This window comes from Enhydra lutris, unplaced genomic scaffold, assembly GCF_002288905.1.
Source record: "Enhydra lutris kenyoni isolate GAN:26980312 unplaced genomic scaffold, ASM228890v2 scaffoldscaffold3, whole genome shotgun sequence".
Taxonomy (NCBI): Eukaryota; Metazoa; Chordata; class Mammalia; order Carnivora; family Mustelidae; genus Enhydra; species Enhydra lutris.
The window spans coordinates 37,466,734-37,493,489 of record NW_019154087.1 but is presented as its reverse complement, the minus strand read 5'-3'; the positions used below and the strand labels follow the sequence as shown (position 1 = coordinate 37,493,489).

The 26,756-nt window shown below is 34.0% G+C and overlaps 1 protein-coding gene and 1 pseudogene across 1 annotated transcript in view; both read left to right on the top strand.

Annotated features, from left to right (window-relative positions):
* The window catches only part of LOC111153705 (coiled-coil serine rich protein 1), a 1,387,597-nt gene that overhangs the window by 1,232,024 nt on the left and 128,817 nt on the right, over positions 1-26,756 (top strand). The gene's annotated exons all lie outside the window — the stretch shown is intronic.
* Positions 15,300-16,570, top strand: LOC111155804 (annotated as a pseudogene).

The window sequence follows — 26,756 nt, the reverse complement described above, 5'->3', positions numbered from 1 at the left end:
GAGCAAAAAGAAGTTACAAATTTGTTTCACTTTATGCCGTGAAAATCAGTTTGAGGTCTTTAAAAATATTTTGCCTGATATGTTTCATATTTTAGAGGGCTTTTCTGACCCCGAAGTCACTCATAGGAGAAAACAATCTCCTGTCTTTTTCAACACAAAAAATTCCACTAAATAATTTCTTCTTTTTACTGTGCAATGCCCTACCTTTCAAGATTTTTTTTTTTAAAGATTTTATTTATTTATTTGACAGACAGAGATCACAAGTAGGCAGAAAGGCAGACAGAGGGAGAGGGAGAGGAAGCAGGCTCCCTGCTGAGCAGAGAGCCTCATGCGGAGCTCGATCCCAGGACCCTGGGATCATGACCTGAGCTGAAAGCAGAGGCTTTAACCCACTGAGCCACCCAGGCGCCCCCCTTTCAAGATTTTTTAAAAAGAGTTTTTAAGAACTTTTACCTATTGTTTATAATTTTATTATGTAACACTATTGCTTTGAGTTTTCATTTGTATTTTGCAACAGCTTTTTTTCTGGGAGAAAAAAAGAAAGTGAGATTATTGTCTGACATGATGAGTTTAGCAATTCCTTTTTTCCCCCAGGTGTGGTCATCCCTTTCCTTTTCTCTCCCATCCAATTGAAAAGGCATTTTCTCAATAAACAGACTGGATTGCTATGGGAGCCAGGAAGAATGAGAGAAATATTGAAGCTAGATATGATACATTTTGAATTTTATGAAAATGTGAAGGTCAAATATTGGTATACTAATTTCCTCTCTCTCATTTCCTAAGTCATCTATTTTCATCTATTTGTATCATCTTTTGATCTACCTCTCATTGAGCACATATTACCCTAAAATTTGCAAAGATATCTTCTGTCAACAGAAAATTAGCCTAAGCTGGAGAAAAATAAAGCATAATGATATAATAATTATACTTCACTGTATCTAATTGCATAACTCTTCAAAATTAGTGGGATTTTTGTTTATCCTACATATACATATATAACTTCTGCATCTGCCATCCTACATTCCAGTAAAAAATTAGAATAGAACCGATTCTTAATACCAATAATTATAAAAAAGAAATTACTATTATTATTCTTTTTGAAGTGGGCAGAATATATATCATACACAGGAAGAAATTAAATGCATAATTAATGTACAGTTTTAGTAAGTATAAATAGTTCATTTGACCTTGTTACTCTTTTGCATTGCTTTTGTATTGTTTTAATTTTAGTGATTAAAGTACAAAGGTCTGCTTTCCTTGGCTATTTCTTTGTTTTTTCCCCTTCTTTAAGGGGAAGGATTATTTAATGACTTCTTTTTCCTCAGATTGTTTTATCAGTTGATAAGGACAAGACTTCAGGAGACAAGTCCGGTTAGACAGTAACAAACCAAGACCACTGTTGAAGACATATTGATTTTAATTAAGCAGAAGTTCATCTCTAGACATTTTAAACTATCAAGTTTTCTAGATAGTGAGAATTATCCATTTATAGCTAAGAAGATTTACAAATTAAAGAATGTGTTTTATAAATACTATATTATTTTCATATTATAAATGTTATGTATATTCATTATAGAAACCTTAGAAAACACAAGTTTTAAAAATACATTTTTAAGAACTCATAGCCCCAGCCAGTAATACATAGCAGCTAATAATAGATTCTGGCATTTTCCTTACAATTCTTTGGGCAATGTATGTGTATTTGTATGTTCTCGTGTGTAACAGTAAACATATATAATGCATAATATGAATATATAATGCATTAAGAAGTACTGCACCCTTACCACTTGATATTTTTTTAAATATTTCCTGTATTTTTTAAAGATTTTTAAAATTTATTTGACAGACAGAGATCACAAGTAGGCAGAGAGGCAGGCAGAGAGAGAGAGAGAGAAGGAAGCAGGCTCCCCCTGAGCAGAAAGCCCGATTCGGGGCTTGATCCCAAGACCCTGAGATCATGACGGAGCCAAAGGCAGAGGCTTTAGCCACTGAGCCACCCAGGCACCCCTAAATATTTCCTGTATTTTAAAAAGTATTTGACAACATAATTTTAAATTTATGGCCGATAGTTGAATAAAATATTTTTTTGTTATTAGATATTTAGGGTTATTTAAAATTTGAAGTTAATACAGCTGAAGCAGGTATTTATTCTGAAATACTTCAGGAAATATATAGAATTTCTTCTTGAATTCAGGTTCACTTATTTCTTGACTCAATTCAATTAAAACTGTTCATGGAGATGGCCTGTTACATGGAGTAAATGGCTCCTTCCCCTTAAGTCAAGGAGGTCTGGACTGAACTGGTTGGTGTGTCTTTAGCATGGGACATGTGCTTTTGACTAATGTTTGACGTGTGATGTCAGGGGCTTTCTCATCTCTATCGGCCATTCTTTTTCTTGAATTCAGTTATATTAAACCTGCTAGGAAGATCTCTTGAGGTTTCAAACAGAGAATTACAGAGCGGTAAGAAGTCCAATAATTTTACAGGCTACATATAATATTGCAGTGCCAGAGGTTGTTTGCTTCATATCATCTTTAGAACATAGTGTTTTCTGCTTTTACTCTTCATGACTGACTCCACTTTCCTTCTGTCAGTGATGAGTGCTCCTTTCTTTTGCTCCTTGCCCTGCCATCCTTCATAACATTGGCTCTGTCGCTTATTATCTTACCCCAAACCTGCTATTTCTCCTCTATTCCTTATCTTGATTGGTAGTTCAGATGTCTCCCTCCTGTGAAGCTGCTCCCAGCAGAATAAATCACTTCCTCTTCCACATGCCTGTAGTATTTCTGTTTCTGTTATTTTGTTGTGGAAAACAAAAATGTGTAGGTCTATACTGCAATTTAACTTTATTGAAAAATAAGCACAAAGAAGCAAGTTTCTTATGAAGCTCAATCTATTAAAGGGTAAAATAATTTACTTAAAGATTATGGTTTCCTAATATTATTGATGTTAGCATACCATTTACTTCATACAGTTATGATGTTAGAAGACAAGTTGACAATATTGCTTTTTATTAAATTTTGTCTTTTTAATTAAAATTATTGATTCATAAAATTTTAAGTCTAGAAATTGCAGTAAAACAACTATTACAGTAAAATCTTTGTCAAGATTTTAACATCATAATGAATTATGCTTATTTGTTTAAATGTGTATATCTATATTTTTTATTTCTATTACCTAATAAAGATAGCTCTATAAAAAGAATTAAGTTACTAATTATTATATTTTATGCTTTATTTTATATGTACACATGAATTTATTAAATTACTTTTTGTGTAAGAGATGACTAACATAATGTAGCAAACTTATAGAGATAAAATGCTACTTTATAAGTCAATGATTTACATGAAGATAAAAACACAAATTGAAATTGGAGTATTTTCCACCTTTTGGTCCAAATTAATATATTGTTTCTTATTAATGCTATAATTTAATTTTTAGTATTAGCAGCAGTTTTTTTGCCTTTTATGATTTTCAAATATTATACTCTCTCTAGACTTTTTATTTCTAAATATATCAAGTTTGACTCTATAACTCTAGGGAATTTCATTAAATAAAATATCACTTTGCTGAGCTCAACAAACCATCAAATTAACTAGTATTAAAAAAATAATAGCTTAAAATTCATTTATCAAGAACAACAAACCTCATGTTTGGGATGATGTATTTTACCTATAGGTGTTTTTCTAAATTAACTCTAACTTACTCAGTTTGTGATCTTAGAGTTCCTTATTTTGAGTGTCAAAATACTTTTTCCCTGTTTTTATGTGATTTTCATATATGCTCAGGCAGACAATTGAGGAACTTGGAAGAATTTTAGAGTAATAATAAATTTTAGAGTAATAATAAATTTATAATGATGATGATGATCATGATAAAAAGTTAGCAGTAACTTGAATGAACATTTATTATGTACCAGGAACAATATTTAGTGCTTTATTCATTCATTTGTCCATTCATTCATTAAACAAGTGTTTATGTGTATCTAGTATGTGCCAAGAAACTGAGATTGCAGTAGTTGGAAAAAGTAGATGAAGTTACTGGCCTTATGAAACTTGCATTCCAGTTAGGAAAGGCAGACAACAAAGAAATTAAAACTGAAAATATATAACTGCAGTCAGTAATGAGAGCTATGAAATAGAAGAGCATAAGGAAAATAGGATATTGATGGATGGGTGGAATAGAGATGGTCTATTATTTTACATTAGGAAAGGCCTCATTAATAATGTGACATATATGTAGAGACTTGTAGGATAGGAGGGAGTGGGCCGTGTAGATATCTGGGTATAAGGTGTTCCAAGAAAATAAGAAAAATACAAAACCCTTTAAAAGACAGCAATCTTTAATTTATAAACCTTTATTCCTGATGTTGAGAGATAGGGTAATATACTCATCAGGGATTCTGTTTCAGGGTCTTACTAATTCCAAGGCTGAAGTACATTATATGTTTCTACATGTTCTATTATTGAATCTACATGTTCAGTATCTTTATGTTTTAAATGTTACCCTCCTGTGCAGCTGCCTTCAGCACAGAATGAGTCAATCCCTCCTCTCTGCTTCTGAAGCAGCACAGGAATATTTTTCAAGGCATTGGTCCACTAATGAGTGTTAATCAATGATGAAGTTTATATTGAGGAAAAATGGCAAAAGTAGTAGCAATTTAGAATCCCAGACTGACACCTAATTTTGAAATTCAAAGTTTCAAATATGAAATCCAGATGAGTCCAAGTGTTTACGCATAATCAGGCACTTAATCTAAAGTGTGTCACTCTTTTAGTGATTATCTTTCTCTATCCCCAATAAAATGAAAATTAAATATTTATCTATTTGTAAGCATATTTGAAACTGAAATGCAAATAGTATTTTAACATGGTTGGTACTTTATGAACTATTGCAAAGATTAGGCTACTTTTTTGGAAAGAGAATATGTCATTGTTAAACTGAAAAAAAAAAACCATAGCTAATGTTCTTAGATCTTCCTAGGATTTCAAAGAGTTGTAAGAGTCCCAACAATGCAGGGCTACATTTAGAAAACATGGGTTAACTATTTGTATTTTATTTTTGCACTGAACATCCAAATTCTAATCTGAGGATATGATTTATTTAGTTTCCATGTAACTGTTTTGGATCTATGTACTTACTATAAAGGGAAAGTCATATGGTAAAACATAGCATCTCAATGGCTGGGGGATGTTTAATATTATTATACAGGATGGGTCACAATGCTGTCCAAGGGAAGAATTATCTTACTTTCCAGTCCTACTTGAGAGAAACTACTCCTACCAAAGAAGCCTTTTATTTTCTCCTGATTCATAGAAGAACATGGATTTCTCAGAAAGCTTTGTTGAAAAACATAGAATTGAAGTATCACTCATTCATGGCAAAATAATGATGATGATGATGATGATGATGATAAGACATCTGTTGATATAATCTCAGGAAAGACTTCTGTTTATCTGTCATGATGGAATAAAAGGGATCAAATTTATTGTTATCTTAACCAACTAAAATTTTGGATAAAATATGTAAAACAGTAGCTTTCAAGCATTAGGCAACAAGCTATACAGCATAGTGGCAAGCTATACAGCAATTACCCCAGCTTTCTGTCTGCAGTTTCAGGCTAAAATGCAGAGAGAAGGAACCCAAACAGAGCTCAGTGGGGGTCCTGAATTAAGGAGATTGAAAATTTGGGGAGGCTACAGTGCCTGGGGTTGAGAAGGCTCACACCTGAGAGGTGAGAACTTAGGAGAGGGCTCAGCAGTCTAGAGAAGGCTGTGAATACATTTATTTCCCAAAGCCAGCTTTTTATGCCTGGGGTAACAGGCAGAGTGATATGGCCTGTGTAGGAGAGTTAAGTCAGACCTAGATTAAAGGCTGGTAGGGTCCTGGCTAACAAATTTAAAAGCAAATCAAAAGGATTGTCATATTATTTCCAAGTAACTTAATCACAAACCTCAATAAAGTTCAAAATATTTAAAGGATTTATCCCTTTAAAAAATCTGACACTTCACATTTCAATAAAAAATTGCCAGGCAGAGAAGGAAGCAGGAAACTAGGACCCATATGTAAGAAGGAGAAAAGTCAATCAATATAAACATCCAGAAATGAGACAAATAATGGAATAGTAGAAAGAAACATTAAAAGAGCCATTATATTCACCAAGTAATCAAGAAGGTGGAAGGAAAATATGAGTATGCTGAGAAATATGAAACATATAAAATAGACCCATTTTGAACTTTTAGAGATGAAAAATACACTGGATAGACTTAATAGTAAATTAAGCACCACAGAAGAAAGGATTATAGAACTTGAAGATAAAATTTCACTACAAAGGACTTTACATGAGGTGCAAAAGCAGAGTTCCAGTTTAGTATTAAGTATCAATAATAATAACAAATGGGCATTTCTGATGAGCTTGAGTGGGGTGGCCCAGTGTAGTCCAAAAGAGACTGGACTGCAGTCTGGACTGGAGCAATAGCAATTTCTTGGTTGAATTTCTTAAGACTTTGTAATGACTACGTTAATAAGAATTTGCATCAGAACATTCTCTATACACTATGACATATACGTGATTAGCATCTAGATCTTATAGATGTTCTCAACAAATCCTGGAAAGTAACTTCTATGGCGAGAGTCCCAAAATGGTGATCCATAGACAGAGGACAAAACTGACACATAGATATCCTCACTTTTGGTAGTACAATTCAAGTTTAATTTGAATGCCTTCAGATAGTGCATGTGTTCTTCACCTTGCCATGGATTCCATAACATCTAGCCTCTAAAATAACTTTAATTGTGAGCTTTTGTGAGGATGTTTTACAAGTTTCCTGAACTGCCAGAACTCCACATGACTACAAGAGGCAAAGGCAAAGATAGGCAGCCATTGCCTTCCTTGTACGTAATTTGTCTTAATAAGACTAATTTGTATTGGGCACACTGCACATTACCTGTACAGTACCAGAAATACTAAGAAACAAAATTGTATAGCAGTGCACAGGCAAAGCACTTATGTCAAGCATATCTAAATATATATCTTGGTTTCTCCTTTGAAAATATTTCCAGAAATGATATGAACCAAATGATAACAAAAAAAGATACATAATTGCACACTGTCTTCCAAAATGTGCTGAGGTATTAAGAAAGCTAAACCTAGAAAATAAAATTCAAACTTCTTAAAACAACTGCGTAAACTCCTTCATTTTTAGTCACAGCAGGTTCAGTGTTTGACCTGTAAAGCTCATAAAGACTGGAGACCTCACTTTCTTCTTGAGCAGCATTGTTGAGCTCTTTGCTTGCAGTTCTAACTCATTTTCTTGCAAATGAAGGCTCTTCCTTACTTTGTCCTTGGTTATGGAAAATAAGATCACTAACCTCTTGCTGATCACTAACTGTTGCTGAATGTAGCAAGGATGTAATTGTTCAGATAATCCTCCAGCCTTCTTTATGTATCAGATGTCCTTTACACTTCGAATTTGAGCAACCTTTGGAATACTCTCTCATATATGAAGTCACTTCATTTCCTTACTGAGTTTAATAATTCATAATTGAAGCAACTGAAGAAAATTTAAGGGTAAGGGATTTGAGCCCAATATGGATTATTATTTCAACATGGTCATTTGGACATTTAGAATTGTGCTTGATAACATTTCATGGCAATTCTGCAAATTTAAACAATAAGTATTCCTTGCATTTGGTGTTTTATGCCATTTGCTGGTAAAATACTGTCTGTAAACTAGTAGAGCCAGAAACAAGTCCCTTATCAACCTGATAACACCATCTACTTGAGAAGATGATCATGTTCATTTATAGGTGATTTCTTTTGCTCAGTTTTAACTTGAATTCTGCTTTCCTTTGTGTCATTTCTACGTCAGGCTGCAGAAAATCTCTCAAGACTACTTCTTGTGAAGTTGAGAGGCCCCTATTTATTTTTCTGTTACAAGTGTTTATTTTTTCCAGAGCATATCTTTTCTCTTAAAGAAAATTTTACATCTATTTAAATGTCTTGTCACCTTTCCCTTGCCAGGCTTACTGACTTTAAAACCTAAGGATTTGGAGTGTACAAATGCAATGATGTGTGCGAAGTTTTCCATCTACTTTAGACGAATTACATCTACTACTTCACCTTTACCTAGCTGCTCAGTACTGTCTTCCAAAGAACCCAAGTATGTCTGGCAGGTGTTATATATCTTGGCTGAATCTATACTGCTTTCCAGCATTGTGAGATGAGTCTTTATGAGGGTTGGAAAAAAATGGAAGAAATCATATGGAAGAAAGTATATGTAGCTTTATCACTATACCTTTTTAGTTTTAGTTTTATCACTATCTATTTTAGTTTTATGGTAGGTAATTTATGAAGCTAATAACTCCTGGATATACAGTGGATGATTTGAAGAAAAAAATCTAATAATTAATGAATACCTACTTTGTGTCTGGGATTATAACTAGGTATATTTATATTTTCTTACAAATATAAAGAAGAAGAAACATCATGAAAACAACATTCTCCTTTAATATTTTTTAATCTAACAAATATAGAGTCTCCAGAACTTCAAAGTTTATGAATAATAAACTATTTTTAATAGTGTTTGCAGTAATTTCCTACTGCAGTTTTAACAAACTACTACAAATGTGGTGGCTTAATAAAACACACATTTATTCTTTTACAGTTCTGGAGGTGAGGAGTCCAAAATTAGTTACATTGGGCCAAAATCAAGGTGTTGGCAGGCCGTGCTCTCTCCAAGGCTCTAAGGAGAGAAGCTCTTCTTTTGTTTTGTCAGCTTCTGGAACAGTATGCCTTGTAGTTCTTGGCTAATGGGCCTTTCTTCCATCTTTAAAACCAGCAAAATCTCATCTTGCTTCAGTAGTCACATTGTTTTCTGTTTTTGTAGCCAAGTTTTCCTCTGACTCCCTCTTATAACACACTTAATTACTTTTAGGACCCAACCAGATAATCCAGGATCATCCTAAAATCTTCAATTTAACATCTTTAGAGTCACTTTTGCTAAAAAAGTGAACGCTCACAGGTTCCAGGGATTAGGATTTGGGTATTGTTGGGGTCACTTTCAGCCTATCTCAAAGTCTGAAGTAGCTTCTTATCTAAGGATTTTAATTTATTTTTTAAATAAAGGCACTTATTGTGAATGATTATATTAGTTCTGTGAAATGAAGACCGTGTAGTTTATTAAAGAGTTCATCTAAACATATTTATATATGTTCAACTATCAACATTAAACCAAGCTGTTATATGTTGTGTTCCTTTCAAAGTCTACTCTCTGGAAACTAATGAAATCTAAGCCAGGATAAACACAGAAAATGCCCTGTCCCAATCCTCTCCTTTCAGCATTTGAATTTTGAATTACCGACCATCCTGTTTGCTTTCAGGGACAGTTTCAATTGGACTTATCTTTATCTGTTTAAGTCTTAACTTTAAGGAGAATATTTGCCAAAGATTGCTATTTTTCCCAACTATTTTCTTTTTAAATGTAAAATATAAGTGCTAGATTGTGTACTTTATATTAAAAAAAACGCTAAAATATTTAGATCACACAAGAAAAATTTGAGCACAATAAAAATTAGTGGAAGGAAAGTGGGAAAACATTTTAAGTGAAAATAACACCATGAGTAGAAGTCAGAGAAAGTTCATGCGTCACCTACTATGGGATCTGACTTCCTACAACTGAACAGTGTCCCTTTTTTTTCCCTTAGTACTTATTGTGCTGGGATCACTTACTTTATTTCCAGCCAGACTGAAGGCTGGGTTGTGGCTTTTCCTTGCAGCTTCGAATTCCATTTTACATCTGGAATATAATTGCAGAGGAAATATTTGAAGCAAATTGGATTGGACTATGTAGTAGGATGTGAAATATGAATTTGATCAAGCAAAAATGCATGTATGTGTAAAAATTGGAATGGAAGGACATAAGAATAGAAGTGGGTCACATTATTGAGATCCTTTAAAACCAAGATGGAAAATTTGATCTGCAAACTACATTAAGATTGAACAGTAAAGGGCAGTTCATTGAGTCTTTAATTCTGACCTAAGATGAGAGTCTAATTCATGGTTAAATTGGTGAATGTAGAGGAAGAGATAAAAACACAGGCAGGTGGAAGAAAGAAGGAAAATTTCAAAGGAAAATGGTTAGGATGATATTGCCAACTGGATATTTTAATGTATTTGCATGCAAGCTTGTTATGCATTTTTTAAAAAACTCTTTATTATTCAGCTTGAAAGCAATATTCATAACTTTGTCCTCTTTGTTTTTGAAGATTTTTCCAGGTTTTGAAGTTATTATTCTGAGAACTGAATCTTAAAAAGCATATTTTACGACTTCATGCAGTATTTCCATATTTTATTTATTCCAAGTCTAATGATTTCAAGATACTAGGTACAAGTCACCACCATTCAACAATACTTTCTAATTTATAAATTAGAGCTCTAATATTATTTCCCAATGTTGCTTCAGGAATATTTAATTTGGTCAGGAATCATATTCACTCAAATACTAATACAGACATTTCTAGTGTGCCCATTAAATGTTATCTCATTTGCCTATATGAATAAATAAATAAAAATTTCCATTACTACTAACCTTTCTTTGTGAAAATGTCATTTTGTTAATTTAATCTTTTGTTGGTCCAAGTCATTCTTTCTTGTCATAAATCTATATTATAATCCCTGTACAAAAAATAAAATAGAGATGAATCATTTAATTATTTAATTATAGAACTATTTGTTGTATACCTACTACACTCGTAACACTGAAAGGAGCACATACATAATCCATGTGTTTTAAAGCTTTCATTCAATTTAATTTTTTAAAAATTTTAATTCCAGTGTAGTTAACATACAGTGTTATATTAGTTCAGGGATACAATATAGTGATTCAACAATTTTATACATTACTCAATGCTCATCCTAATAGGTGTACTCTTTAATCCCCATCACTTATTTCATGCATACCCACATCAATCTTCCCTCTGATAACTGTCATTTGTTCTCTATAGTTAAGAGCCCATTTCTTGGTTTGTCTCTCTTTTTTGTTGAGGACTTTCATGCAATTTTTAACTTTCCCAAAGCTACATCTTCCCAAAGACTAACAGTATGGATTCCGTCTCTATCCTGACACACCTAAGTATTCCTATTATTTCTTTAGTCTACTGTAAGTAAATCACATGAAAAAATAGTACAAATATACTTAATCAGTTCTGTAGTTTATTTTGGCTGAAAATATGTATCATTGTACAATTTCTACTTTATTATCCCAGTTCAAGAATATCTTCAAATTCTGTTTTTCTTTTTTTTTCAGTCCAGAAAACATTTACTTGAAAATATTAATAGTTTGATTTGAGATTTTTTTTTAGAATATGTCAATTTTAAAGTAATCTTTGATAATTTTTTACCATACATTTTCAACTAAATATGTAGTTTACTTGAGACTCTTTATGAAGTAATAGTGACATTCTTGATATAAGGTACACTTTCTCCCTAACTTCAGTTAATCTTATTAAGTTATAAATACTTGTTGAATTAAAAAAAAATGAATAATAAAACATGTTTTTTGCCAAGAGCACCTTGTGGGACACAAAATACAATGTTTTTTTATAGTTTTTATTAATTGAAAAATGATAGCATATAAGACTTATGTCAATTTACTTACAAAGTCCTAGTCATATACAAGCATTATTATTATTATATATTATATTATATTATTATATATTATTATATAATATTATCTAATAGAAAACTTCAGTGAAAGAAAATCATTGGGGAGAACCAACTGTTAGAGTTGAGGTTATGATTATTATTTAGTTATATAGATGGTGAGAGTTGTGTGAAGTGGAGGGTCAAGGGGCTGGAGAATGACTATTTAGGGATTGTGGTAACATAGTTGCTTGGTTGCTGATTCCCAGAAACAATCTAAAATAAAAAATTATTGGGAGAAGACTCTCTTCTTTCTACTAACTTAAAGATGATTCTGTCTTTAAGACCTGTGTGCAATTTCTAATTTCTGCATACTGGAGGGTCAATCTTGTTCAAATATCTATGGCCTTAACGTCATATTCTTTTCAAGTCCTGCCTTTGGCTCTAACGTTAATATTCTTAACTTGTTGCTGTTGTTGTTGCAGTTATTCCAGTTTATACCATTCTGTTGTTTACTTGCTTACTGGATTATTTTACACTTAAACATGATAACCATCTTATGCTGCTAAAAGAGCTCATCACATTGCTGTTACTTTAACATTGCTATTGACCAGAAGGATAGAAATGACAAGGTGACTCATCCCAGTCAGTGGCATGCAGAGCATTTAAAGGGAAGATGTGTAGCCCTTCTTGCATAATCTCAGTGGATGGGGTAAGCATCAAGGGATACAAAACCATATCTCAGGAACATTTGACTAAGCAGTAGAAAACATGGTCAGCACCTTCTATAGGGAGAACATAATAAATCTCTCTTTTAGATTTGAAAATGAGAGAATATATATATATGTGTGTATATATACATATGCACACACGTATACATAATACATTCTATTGTTATTTATATTAGTCTAAAGAAATAAAATATGAACATAGTGAGTTTAAAGGAGAAGTCAGAATATTTAAGAAGTAGACCATTCAATGTAAAGTGGATTCTTATTCTTAGATTGAATATACACTTCATTTATGAAATCAAGGATCTTACTATTTATATGTATTTTGTCCATTAGATGGTATTTAACTCTTTCCCTGCCCCTAAGCCTGTGTCTTCCTGGATCTCTAACTCATGGGAGGAATTGATAATTTCATGAGAAAATGAGGTAGTTTCTTTCTCAGATTATTATGTCATTTTAACAATGGACAACAGTTTCATTTTCTTGTCCTTTTAGGGTTTTAAATTGTATCTTCATTATAAAAAATGATAGAAAAGTGATGCTTTTAGAACATATTTACCTTAATGTTATGAGGATGAAATAAGATAACCACACATACAAAGGGCCTGATTCATAAAGTACACTTTATCAGTGCCCTCTTCTCTCTCTCGAAGAAAAGTGAACTGGAAAATTCAATAGTCTGAAAAATTCAGCATTGTTTTTGAACTACTATTTAATTGGATTGAACACTAAAAAAAAAAAGATTGGAAAATTTAAAGATTACAGTGAACAGTCACGTAGGAGACAAGAAAGAGAGGAGCTAGGAGTGATAGATATTGCACAATTGAATTTTGTGAACAGCACAGTTTTCTTCCTCTCTTCCTATCTCCTTCTCTCTCTTCACACATTATCTACAGAAACTTTTACTTCTTATCTATCCTTTGCTCTTGGTCTAGAGTCATGGCTGATTATCTGGATTTCTTTGGAAAGAAAAGGATACAAAGAGCTCCACTGCTCCTTTTTTTTCCCCCCACACCTACAGCTATGAATCTTTTAAAATAATTAATAAGACTCAATTTCTCTATTAGCACAGGCTAAAATCTATAACATCCTCCCTTCCATATGCAGATCTTAGAGGCTTCTCACAATGAAGTGATTTATTTCACACATATCTAAGAATAATGACAGTTGGTAGGGTGGGTTTAGAGGAAGGCTCCTTTACATAGTTTCGCTGAATCCCAGGCTCTTTCCATCTAATGGCTTGATTAACATCTAAGATTTGACTATCCCTCTGGATTTTCTGTTTCCATCCAGCAGATGAAAGAATGGAAAATATGCAGGGAATTTTAGAGTAGGTTTTATGGGCCTGGAGGTGGCATTCACTTCTGCCCGCATTCTGTTGGCCATATCTTAGTTACCTGACTGTACTGATGTACAACAAAGCCCAAGAAGAAAAGATACCAATTTTTACATATCTAGCAGCTAGACTGTAGCTAGTCTCTGCCATGATGATAATGATAATGATTGTTGATGGTTTGGAATAATTGATGTTACTAATTTTATCCTGAATGTGCACCTATGATGTTCTGGATTAGAAACATATCAGTCATTAGTAGCTGTTGTTGTGACCCTTCACTCTGACGTTTATTCCTGTAGCACACAATGAAAGACAACTAGTAAAATCTCCATGAGAGTGACTTCACTGTCCGTGATAGGTGAGGGGTTGAAAGAAAATGGATTTTAGATGCCTCTGTACTATAGGAAAGCTACCTTCTGTACATATCAAAAAAATGAGGGGAAAAGAAAAACTTCTGTTCCTTCCAGATAGGAAGAAAAGGGTAATGGGTTCTCCAACCTTTTGAAATATAAATATAAATATAAATATAAATATATAAATATAAATCTCTTCCGTAGACAAGCAACCCCATCATCTCCAGCTAACATGACCTAGAGTTGTCTCTAAGATCCTGAGTCTCAGTCTCTTATAATGTAAGCACATACTTCCTAAGTTATGTAAATATCTCTTGAGTTTCCTTATTATCTATACATTGTAAATTGATTTCCCAGGTGTTGCTCATAGCCCAAAACCTCAAGGTTCAACACAATGTATAGAAAGTCAGCACACTGCAGGAATATTAGAATATTTTCTTCACAGCCCATGATGAGAATGATGTGAATAAGCTAATATTATTGAGCACTTTTCATGTGATAAAATTATTCAACGTGTTACTTAGAATTATTAATTACTACAACCCAAGGAGATGACTACCACTTGAATCCAGTTTTACAGATGAGAAAACAAAGACACAACAGAGAGTTTACCCTGTTTATTGGGCCCCTTTAAGCCTAGCACAATTTCTTTCAAAAAGAATAGCTTTTTTTTTTTTTTAATTTCATTCATTCACTTGACAGACAGAGGTCACAAGTAGGCAGAGAGGCAGGCAGAGAGAGAGAGGAAGGGAAGTAGGCTCCCTGCTGAGCAGAGAGCCCCATGCGGGGCTCGATCCCAGGACCCTGGGATCATGACCTGAGCCGAAGGCAGAGGCTTAACCCACTGAGCTACCCAGGTGCCTCAAGAATAGCTCTTTTCATTGAACATGAAAGAATGTTCAATGATTAAGAATAGCTTTTAATCATTGAACAAATGATTAAGAACAGATCCTGAGTACACATGTAGTTGATCTCTCATAAATAGTAATAGTCTATCCCTTTTTTTCCTCCTGAGGACCATAGTCAATGGGGCAAACCAAAGGAGAAGCAATTAACTGTGAGAATGCATTAAGTATGGACAAATTAAAAGCCTTTCATCATCCATGTAGTTTGTTTAATCATAAATTATAATTTCAGTTTCTACTGATGCTTACTAAAACAAAAGCATACTCATAACAAGGGATAAAAAGATATAGGGGAGGTGTCCCAAGCCTGAATTCTGGCATCTTCTCTTCTTCATGGAACAGTATGAACTTTACCACTCACTTCACCTTCAGTCCACAAGCTCCATGCAGTTACCCAGATACTGGGTCCAGCTTCTCAGCAGCATGGCCAGAATCTGTGCAGGCACTTGGAGTCAGGCTTATAGATTTTGGTGTCCCTTTCCACCAGCTTTAGGCCAGCTGGAAGTCCTGGTTCATGTCCATGATGATCAGGGGCCTGGTGGGCATAGGGTGCATCCAGGTGAGAAGGGGACTGTGTAAAAACTGAATAACTGTCTGCCATCCTATATAGAGAAGGTGAGGAGCTGGAAGGCTGATAACCAGAGATTGCAGATCAAAATCTGGGAACACCTAGGTAAGAAAGGAACCCAGGTGAGGGACTGAGGACATTACTTCAAGACTATCAAGGAGTTGAGGACTCAGATCTTTACAAATTTTGTGGACAATGCCTACATAATTCTGCAGATTGGCAATGCCCTTCTTCCTGCTGATGACTTCAGAGTCAAATGTAAGACAGAGCTGGTCATGCACCAGTCTGTGAAGAGTGACATCCATGGACTTCACAAGGTTGTTGATGACACCAATTGTCACTTGACTACAGCTGGACAAGGAGATTGAAACTTTCAAGGAAGAGCTGCTTTTCATAAAGAACCACAAGGAAAAATGAAAAGGTCGGCTCTTGTCGGCTCTTGGTTGACCATGGAGTTGGATGCCCCAAATCTTAGTATCTCAGAAAGAACATGGCAGACAGGCAGACCCAGTACCACAAGCTGGCTTGGGAGAATCCAGAGAGCTGGACAAGTACTGATCTCAAAAGACTGAGGAGAATACCACAGTGGTCGCTATGTAGGGCACTGAAATAGGAGCAGCTGAAATGATGCTCAGGGAGTGGAAATGTATGGCCCAGTCCTTGGCGACCCACCAGGACTTGATGAGAAATCTAAATGCTAGCTTGGGAGAACGACCTGAGGGAGGTGGAGTCCTGCTATGCTTTGCAAATGGAGCAGCTCAAGGAGATCCTGCTGCACCTGGAGTTGGAGCTGTCCCAGATTTGCACAGAAGGGCAGTACCAGTCCCAGGTATAGGAGGCCCTGATGAATATTAGGGTTAAGCTGGAGGCTGAGATCACCACCTACCACTGCCTGCTGGTAAACAGAGAGGACTTCAATCTGGGTAACATGCTGGACAAATGAAACTTCACTCAAACCATCCAAAAGACCACCATCTGCAGAACTGTGGAAGGCAAAATGTCTAAGACCAATAATACAAAAGTTTTGAGGCTTTGAGGCAGCAGAAGCAGGGTACTCTTTGAGGAGCAGGAGGCCAATAGAAAGTTAGAAGTTAAAAAAAAAAAGATATAGGGGAAAGTTGACTGTGTTAAGAGTGAAATTTTCCTTCAAAGATAATATAACTTCAACTTCAATCTAGTCATTGCCCTAATTGTCATGAATTCTAAAGTAATAAAAATCCTGAATAAATGAGATTTCTTAACCCTGTAATTGAAAGAGAATTATTTTAACTGACCTAGTTTCTTCTTTATCAATTTAAATCCTTTTTTATTCATAACATTTTATTAAAACACAAGTCATTATATTCTGTGTATATGAAATATTGAAATCATTTTCTGAAACTTTACATTTTTATTTTTGCCAAACATATCTATAAAACAAAGGAAAATATGAAGATAGTAAAACAATGGTTATGGCCATAGGAGTAGCTTATTTGATGAAAAGGAAGCAATCACATTAGTAAATTTTATTACTAATTGAAGAAATGAGGATGATTTCTTTTTAATTTTGGTCATATAGATATGTTCTCATGACATTTAAAATTTCTGTTTAGAGTTAATGTTAATCACTAGAGCTAACTTTAAAAATTACTAAAACTCATTATTTTAAATGATGGACTTAATTCTATAACTGAAAAGGGAAAAAATCATTTTACTTCAGAGATATAATAACGTTTTAGAAAAAACACACAAAAAAGTTGTATTGAAGGATTGCGTATCTTAAAATGTAAATAAGTGATTCTTGTTTTAGTGATAATGATTATAATACTATAATAAATATTTCCCTTTATATTAAAGGGAATCAGGCAAAATTCAATCTTTTATCTAAATAAATTATACAATCTCATAAATTTTGCCTTACAAATCTTAAAGTTCACTGTTCAAAATACTTTATTATTTTATTAGAACATCAAAAGGAAAAAGTTGTATAAAATTAATTTATACATGGAACATTTAGTGGAGGTTTATGTAATTGGTGTATTACAGATTTCAAATCTTTGAAAAGGTACTTATGTCTTTTGGCAAGATAAACTTTGTATCATAGGAATCCTAATTATAAATTTGACATTTCAACTGAGAAATCCAACTGGCTCTCTATAAAATAAAATAACGATAAGATAAGAAGTACTTTTAAAAATCACTTCAATAGAGAATGGCCTTAAAAATGTTATGACTCAGGGGGTGCCTGGGTGGCTCAGTGGTTTAAAGCCTCTGCCTTCAGTTCAGGTCATGATCTCAGGGCCCTGGGATCGAGCCCCATATTGGGCTCTCTGCTCAGCAGGGAGCCTGCTTCTCCCTCTCTCTTTCTGCCTGACTCTCTGCCTATTTGTGATCTCTGCCTGTCAAATAAATAAAATCCTTAAAAAAATGTTATGACTCAGAAAAATAGACTACACATAGTATTTTTCTTTAAGAAAGACTTCTGGTTTAGCTTAAGTCATCTTTTAGAGACTTAATTGTCAATGGGTATGTGTGCATTCTATTTCTTTTCTTGAAATTGGCAGGGTTTTTTTTCTTGTCTTTTACATCAACTCAAAAGTTGAAGCTTAAAAAGCTAGAATCAAGAAGACCCATTGCACTATACGTGAAGGCCAAGGGAACTTCCCTAAGTTGACCTAAATCAAATACCCAACACACTCTGTGTATAAATATTAAATCACTATGATTTCACTTAAATAGATTGAATTTAACCATAACCAACCTACATTAAATCTATGATATCAAATATAAAAATCCACAAATCACATTAAAAAGGGTAATACAGTTAATTTTGTATGCTTTGGAAGAGAGTCAATAGTGACTGCCAGGTCCTTTTCTGAGGGTGCAATTCTAGAAGAAGTTTAGAAAGTAAGAACGTGTTAAATTGAATGTTAAATTTGAAGTGAAATAATGGATACTTATGTCCATAAGGTATTGTATAGATTATAGCCATTCAGCACCTTTTTTCACATTAAAGGTTTTTAAGATGGTTTTAAAGGCTGATATGCTAATATTGAAGGTATTAAATCATTTACAGTTGGGAATAATTCTGTTGCTCCTTTTTCTAAATATTCCATCTCTCTTCTAATGCAATTAACATTTTTCATTTTATTAATAACATTTAGATTGCAAAGGACTAAAATGGAAAGGGAAATATCAAAATAAAGGAGACCTTGCCAGTGCCTCTTTTTATATAGTATACAAGGGATGGCAAATAGATTTTTATCTCTCATGCCTGTTCTGACAGATTGGTAACGGTTAGCAGAAGGGCTGTGTAAGAAAGAAGCTTAGGTTGAATATAATCCCAGAAGAGAGAATGATTATTAAAATATATTTGCTATGGGTTCTTGATATTTGCCATCTGTCAGTAGATCTTTGATTCCTGCAAGAGATGTTCATAGGACCTGTATGAATTTCCATTTTCAAATTGGAACATATGATTTTCCCTACCCCTATAAAAATATATATGCATAGATGAAGAATAAGTAGTACTGAGAGATGAATTTTTGTTTTGCTTATTCACGAGCTAAGAAACTCACTCTTGCACATTCTAACGTATATGATTCAAATTTGAGTTTCAGAAAAATTATAAATTAACTCATAGACTTTTAGGCTGAAAGTGCAACTGTTCAGTCTGTGGATACAAATAATCTACTTTTAAAATATTGCTTAAATGACTTCTCCAGTGCCATGGGTGAAAACACTATTTTGCTAGTTTGTTCACTTCAACATTATTTGCTTAAGATCCAAATCATGCTGCTAACTGGGCCAAAATTTTGCAAATGAAGAAAGGCAAAACTCTTTTTCTGCTACCATAAATTGGGAACACTGCTCAATGCACCATCCTAAAATCACATGGCAAGGTGACGGGTGGGTAAGATATTAGCGATAAATGTAAGATGCAAAGCATCACAAGGAAACTCTGTAGCCTCATTATTGAATTTGGAAGATCATAACACCATTAGGAGAAATGCCTACACGGTGGAAAAACTTACCTGACATCATTACCACCAGTGTCATGTACCCAAATAAGTTGCAGAACTCTGTGCCTGGCCAGCTGAAACAGTCAGTCCTAAACCTAGGAGATGAGATCATGCAGATTCATGGTGACCCAGCCACATCACACAGATCTGGAGGTGCTGGGCTCATAGTTGTCATGAAGTAATGTGGATAGGCCGTTAAAAGAGCTATGATGACTCGCTCCCCTGGGCCACGGTCTGCTTCTTTTGCAGCATGCAGTAAACAATTCTCTCACTAGAACTGGCAGTACTTGATGGTGAGATTCTTTTCCCTTTCAGCTGATTTGGGAGGATTTTGAAGGCATTAAGAAGACTGTATGCACATTCATATTATAATTTGTTTGTGTGTGTCTGGCACAACTATGTATTTTTGTCATGTTGCCTTAAAATTATTTAAAGATTTTATTTAAGTCCTTAGTAAGAAGTTACTTGGATTTATTTTAGAATTCTGGTGTGATTGGCACGTATGAAATCAGTGACCTATTTTCATTGTTTTTAAATGAACTGGAGCTTTTGTTTACCTGGTGAATTTCCAATTCACTTGTACTTTATCAATTTGTGACTTTGCCAACTGGTGAGCTTTAATTTTAAGGCTTCGCTGAAGCTTTCTTGAGACAGGCTATTATGATAACATCTCTGTAAGTGCTGCAATATGACAAGCTTCCAAGGCAGTTGTAAAATAATTATAACTGCCACTAAAAAGTCTTGGCTGGGATTGATATTAACATGAACAAAGGGAACTCAAGAATCTAAATGTTCTCACTTGAGCCTGTGGTGCTCTTTGGGTAATAATTTTTTCTACCCAGATCCATCAGTAGTAACCCCCTGATTTTTGTTTTTTTTGGACTGAATAGAAGTATACAAGCCTTTTTTGGCAAGTGAAACTTCCAATAATATAATCCATTCTATAGTATTTTAATTAAAAATGGTTTTTCTTAATTAAAAAATGACAGATTTTGTGTTTGAATGAAGATCTTTGCTGTCATGACTACTGACATCTTGGTATCATTATATTTGTTACCAGTACCAAGACACTCTCATGGGCACAATCTACCTGACTGTCCCTGCTGTAGCTTTTAAAAGTCACTTGCATAACCTAAAGATAGAGACAGGTCTAGCTGATAGAATATTAAGAGATTTTATTGAACACTTGTTTCCTTAGCAGTATCATAGAGGCAGGTCATACCCCCATCATGTGCCTTAACTAGAGGAGGAAACTGAAAAATATCATAGATGGGTACTTTAACTGTACGTTATTTCCCTCAGAAACTATTCTGTCCTCTTTATCCATAATCAAAACAATTTATACCAACTAATAGTTAAATAGAGCTATAAATAAAATAGGTAGATGGGTAAATTACTGATGAATGTCTTTTCTGAAATTTTATTTCAATGACAGTTAGTGATTTTTGCTATCCCCAGTTAAGTTATGCTTACTATCAACTCCAAATTCCTCTGTTTCATATTTTATAATCCCATGTTCTGCCAATGCCTATATTATATGGTATTAGGGGATACATAATTATTTGCTTCAACCAGCTCCAGACAAAATCTGTAGAGCTTCTCCTTGAGATGAGCAAACATATGGAATGTGAGTAAAGTTATACTTCATCATAAACATTTTTAACTAGTGGGAAAGATAAAAAGGCCATATGCTTTAGGAAAGTAATTTTATTATGGAAGCTTCTGAGTAGGGCATACAAAGAGAAAAAAAAATCTGGTGCTTTAAACTTCTTATAAAGCTTAGCACCTTGCATAGTCAACACTATATTCTCATACAGTATTTTTCTTTAAGTCCTCTTCAGTAGAAATCACAGAAGAGCAGAAACCAAGTGCTGGTCTCATTAGCTGGAGATTGTAAGTTTGCTCTTAGTTGTGCTAGGATGTCTTAGTCGTGCTGTTGTTTTGGAAGGAATAGGTTAAAATGAAAACAACAGAGTTTTGGGGAGTCAAAGTGAGCTAGATTAAAATCCCCATCCTACAAATTAGTAGCTCTTTGATCTTGGACAGTTCATTTGAACTTTTAATTTTAGGTTTCCATATTTATAAAATAAAGATCATGATACATACCTCTTAAGGTCATCGTAAAGTTAAAATAAAAGTATTTGAAGAGCCTAGCTGAATGCCTGGCACATAGCCAGAACTCAGAAAATCATGCCTATTATTTTTGGTATTAGCATGAGACTCAGTATAAAGTCTATGAATAGAAAAAAAAAATAAATAAAGTCTATGAATAGTAAGGATCTATTATCTAGTTTACCTAGTTTTATTCCATATCTTCATCCTGAGATAGCTGATTATATACAAAGACAGAATCATAAAATTTTCATGTTATCATGTTATCAATCATTAACTATAATCATTAATAAAAGCACTTACCCCAAGTCAATAGTGATTTAGATAGTATTTATGTGTCCATTTTTCAGGTTGATAAATATATAGATATTATTATGCTAGAAGATTAATGTGTTCATATCCTTATTACAAATTGAAGAAAAAACAATAGTTCAGATGGGTGAAAAATTATAATGACATTCCAGTTTTCTTGATTGTTAGAACAATAATTTTAATGAATTAGGTGGGAAACACCCAAATAATATTTATTGGTTTGTAAGTATGATCATGAAAAGGAATCTAGAAATGCTTTCCAAAAACTGCTTCACAAAACTTGACATAACTCAAGTTTCTTCTAGAACTAATACTTCATTCAGTTTCCATTTAACCAACTTGTTCAAATAACCAATTCTAATTTCTTATATAAAATAAAATATACTGACAGATTATCCTTGCAGATTGTAAACTCAGAGCTATTCAACTCTATTTAGCCGTTGGGTAATTCCACTGTTTCTGCCAGTGAAATAATTTGTATGTCAAAATCAGTTTTGCTCCTTGACATCAGTCTTTGCAATTTTTTTTATTTGACACTTAAAGCAAAAATAAACAGTGGGACTACATTGAACTAAACAGCTTCTACACAGCAAAGGGAGCACTGCAAAGGGAATCATCAACAAAATGAAAAGGCAAATTACAGAGTGGGAGAAAATATTTGCAAGTCATATATCTGATAAGGGGTTGATATCCAAAACATATAAAGAATTCACACAAATCAGTTGCAAAAAATCCCCCAAAAACCCAATTAAAAAATTGGCAGAGAAATTGAATAGATATTTTTCCAAAGAAGACATATAAATGGCCCACAAAAAGTGCTCAACATCACTAATCATTAAGAAAATGCTAAAACCATAGCTATCACCTCACTCCTGTTAGAATGGTTATCGTAATAAAGACAAGAGATAATAAGTGTTGACAAGTATGTGCAGAAAAGGAAACTCTTGTGTGCTGTTGGTAGAAATATAAATTGATGTAGCAACTATAGAAAAAAGTATGGAATTGCTTTAAAAATTAAAAGATAGAGCCACCATATAATCTAGCAATTCCCTTTTGGGTATATATGCAAAGAAAGAAATCAGAATCTTAAAGAGATGTCTGTACTCTTTTGTTTTTTGGAGCATTATTCACAATAGCCAAAATATGGAAACAATCTGCATGTCTGTCAACAGATGAATGGATAAGGAAGATGTGGCATATATGGAAAGTGGAGTATCAATCAAATATGAGAGGGAAGGAGATCCAGCCATGTGACAGCATGGATGGACCTTAAGGGCATTATGCTAAGTGAAATAACTCAGAGAGTAGACAAATACTGTGTAATATTATCTATATGTGGAATCTAAAAAAGCCAAATTCAAGGGTGCCTCGGTGGCTCAGTCAGTTGAGGGACTGACTAGCTCTTGGTTTTGGCTCAGATCATGATCTCATGGATTGTGAGATTGAGCCCTGTGTCAGACTCTGCTCTTGTCAGGGAGTCTGATTGAAATTCTCTCCTACTTCCCCTGCCCACTCTCTCAAATAAATAAATAAAGCTTAAAAAAAAAAAAAAAAAAAGCCAAACTCAAAACCAAACACTAGGATAGTGGTTACTAAGGCACAGGGTGTGAAAGAAATGGGAAGTTGTTGGTCAAAGAGTACAGATTTTCAGTTGTAAGATGAATAAATTATGAGGATCTAATTCTAATTACATTACAGTTAATGATTATGATTAATGATACTATATTATACACTTGAAAGTTGCTAAGGTAGTAGATCCTAAATGATCTTAAATCTTAAATGCTACAAAAAAGGATTGATAACTATGTGATATAATGGAGGTGTTAGCTAATGCTGTGGTGGTAAACATTTTGCAATATATAAATGTATCAAATCAACAAGTACACTCAAACTTATATATTATATGTCGATTATCTCAAGATTAGGGAAAGAAGTTAGTTTTTATTAATCCTAAATATATAAGTAATCCAATTGTACTTGATATAGAAAAATGTGCCACTTAATTAAACATTATATTAAATTATTTTCAAAGTATAAGTAGACCATTTTTAAATTTAAATTTTTATTTTAATTCCATTTAACATACAGTATTATATTAGTTTTTTTTTTAAAGATTTTATTTATTCATTTAATGGAGAGAGAGCAAGTACAAGCAGGGGAGCAGCAGAGGAAGGCTATCCATTGAGCAGGGAGCCCGATGTGGGGCTCAATCCCAGGACCCTGGGATCAAGACCTGAGCTGAAGGCAGACACTTAACTGACTGAGCCACCGAGACACCCTGTATATTATTTTTTAAGTGTTTTATTTATTTATTTATTTATTTTTTTAACACAGTGATTTGTATTACAACCAATCAATTTAAATGGTATCTTTGAGCCTATTTTATTTTATTTTATTTTATTTTTTTTATGATTTTATTTATTTATTTGACAGAGAGAGAGATCATAAGTAGACAGAGAGGCAGGCAGAGACAGGGAGAGAGAGGGAAGCAGGCTCCCTGTCAAGCAGAGAGCCTGATGTGGGGCTCGATCCCAGGACCCTGAGATCATGACCTGAGCTGAAGGCAGTGGCTTAACCCACTGAGCCACCCAGGCGCCCCCTAAGTGTTTTATTTAAATTCAATTCAATTAACATATACTGTATTATTAACTTCAGGGGTAGAATTTAGTGATTCATCAGTTGTGTTTAATGCCCAGTGCTCATTACGTCACATGTCCCCCTTAATGCCCATCACCCAATTACCCCATCCTACCTCTGACCTCCTGCCCAGCAAACCTCAATTTGTTTCCTATAGTTAAAAGTCTCTTATAGTTTGCCTCCCTATCTGTTTCATCTTATATTAGTTTCAGGTATAGGATATAGTGATCCAATAATTCCACACATCACCTGGTGCTCATCATGAGATAAGAAGTGTACTCTTTTATCATCATCTATTCTCATCCCATTTCACTCATCCCCCCACCCACCTCTCCTCTGGTCACCATCAGCTTGTTCTTTAATTAAGAGTTTGCTTCTTGGTTTGCCTCTCTCTTTTTTTCTCCCCTTTGCTCATTTGTTTTGTTTCTTAAATTCCACATATGAGTCAAATCATACGGGATTTGTCTTTCTCTCACTGACTTAAATCTTGCATAGCATTATGCTCTCTAGCTGCATCCATATCATTACAAATGACGAGATTTCATTGTTTAAGGCTACATAATATTCCATAATATAAATACACATATAAAGAAGATGTAGGGTGTGTATATATACACATATTCTTTATCCATTCATCTGTTGATGGAAACGGGCGCTTTCCATAATTTGGCTATTATCGATAATGCTGCTATAGACATTGGAGTGTATGTATCCCTTTGAATTAGTGTTTTGTATTCTTTGGGTAAATGCCCAATAATGGAATTGCTGCATCATAGGGTAGTTCCATTTTAACTTTTAGAGGAACTTCCATACTGTTTTCCCACAGTGGCTTCACCAGTTTGCACAGTTTTCATTACCACCAATGGTGCATGAGAGTTCCTTTTTCTCCACAACCTTGCCAACACCTACTGTTACTCATGTTGATTTTAGCCATTCTGACAGGTGTGACATGATATCTCATTGTAGTTTTCATTTGCCTTTCCCTGATGTTAAGTGATGATGAGTGTCTTATCATGTGTTTTTTGGCTACCTGGATGTTTTCTTTAGAGAAATACCTGTTCATGTCTTCTGCCCATTTTTTTGTTCAGATGATTTGTTTTTTGGGTGTTTAGTTTTAACCCTTTATCAGATATATCACTTACAAATAATGTCTTCTATTCCATAAGTTGCCTTTTTAGTTTTGTTTTGATTTTTTCTTCACTGTGCAAAGCTTTTTAATTTGATGAAGTCCCAAAAGTTTTGTTTTTACTTTTGTTTCCCTTACCTCAGGGGACCTATCTAGAAGAAAAGTTGCTATGGCCGATTTCAGAGAAGTTACTATGTGTGCTCTCTTATAGGATTTTAATGGTTCCAGGCCTCACATTTAGCTCTTCAATCAATTTTTAATTTATTTTTGTGTATGTTTTAAGGAAGTGAAACAATTTGTCTTTTTTTTTTTTAAGATTTTTATTTATTTATTTATTTGACAGAGAGAGAGATCACAAGTAAGCAGAAAGGCAGGCAGAGAGAGAGGGAGAAGCAGGCTCCCCGCTTAGCAGAGAGCCCAATGTGAGGCTTGATCCCAGGACCCTGGGATCATGACCTGAGGTGAAGGCAGAGGCTTTAACCCACTGAGCCACCCAGGCGCCCCCAGTTTAAGTCTTTTGCATCTAGCTGTCCAGTTTTCCCAATACCATTTGTTGAAGAAATTGTCTTTTTTCTATTGGATATTCTTTCTTACTTTGTTGAAGGTTAACTGAATAATTTTGGATTTATTTCTTCGTTTTTCTATTCTGTTCCATTGTTCTATGAGTCTGTTTTTGTGCAATTACCATACTGTTTTGATTACTACAGTTTTGTAATATAACTTGAAGTCTGGAATTGTGATGCCTCCAGCTTTGTTTTTGTTTTTCAAGGTTGCTTTGACTATTTGGGGGTCTTCGTGTTTCCCTACAAATTTTAGGATTATTTGTTCTAGTTCTATGAAAAATGCTGTTGGTATTTTGTGAGGGATTGCTTTCATTGTATAGATTGCTTTGGGTAGTGTTCTATTTTAACAATATTTATTCTTCCAAACCATAAGCATGGAATATCTTTCCATTTCTTATGTCATCTTCAGTTTTGTTCATCAGTGTTTTATAGTTTTCAGAGTATAGTTCCCTCACTTCTTTGGTTAGGTTT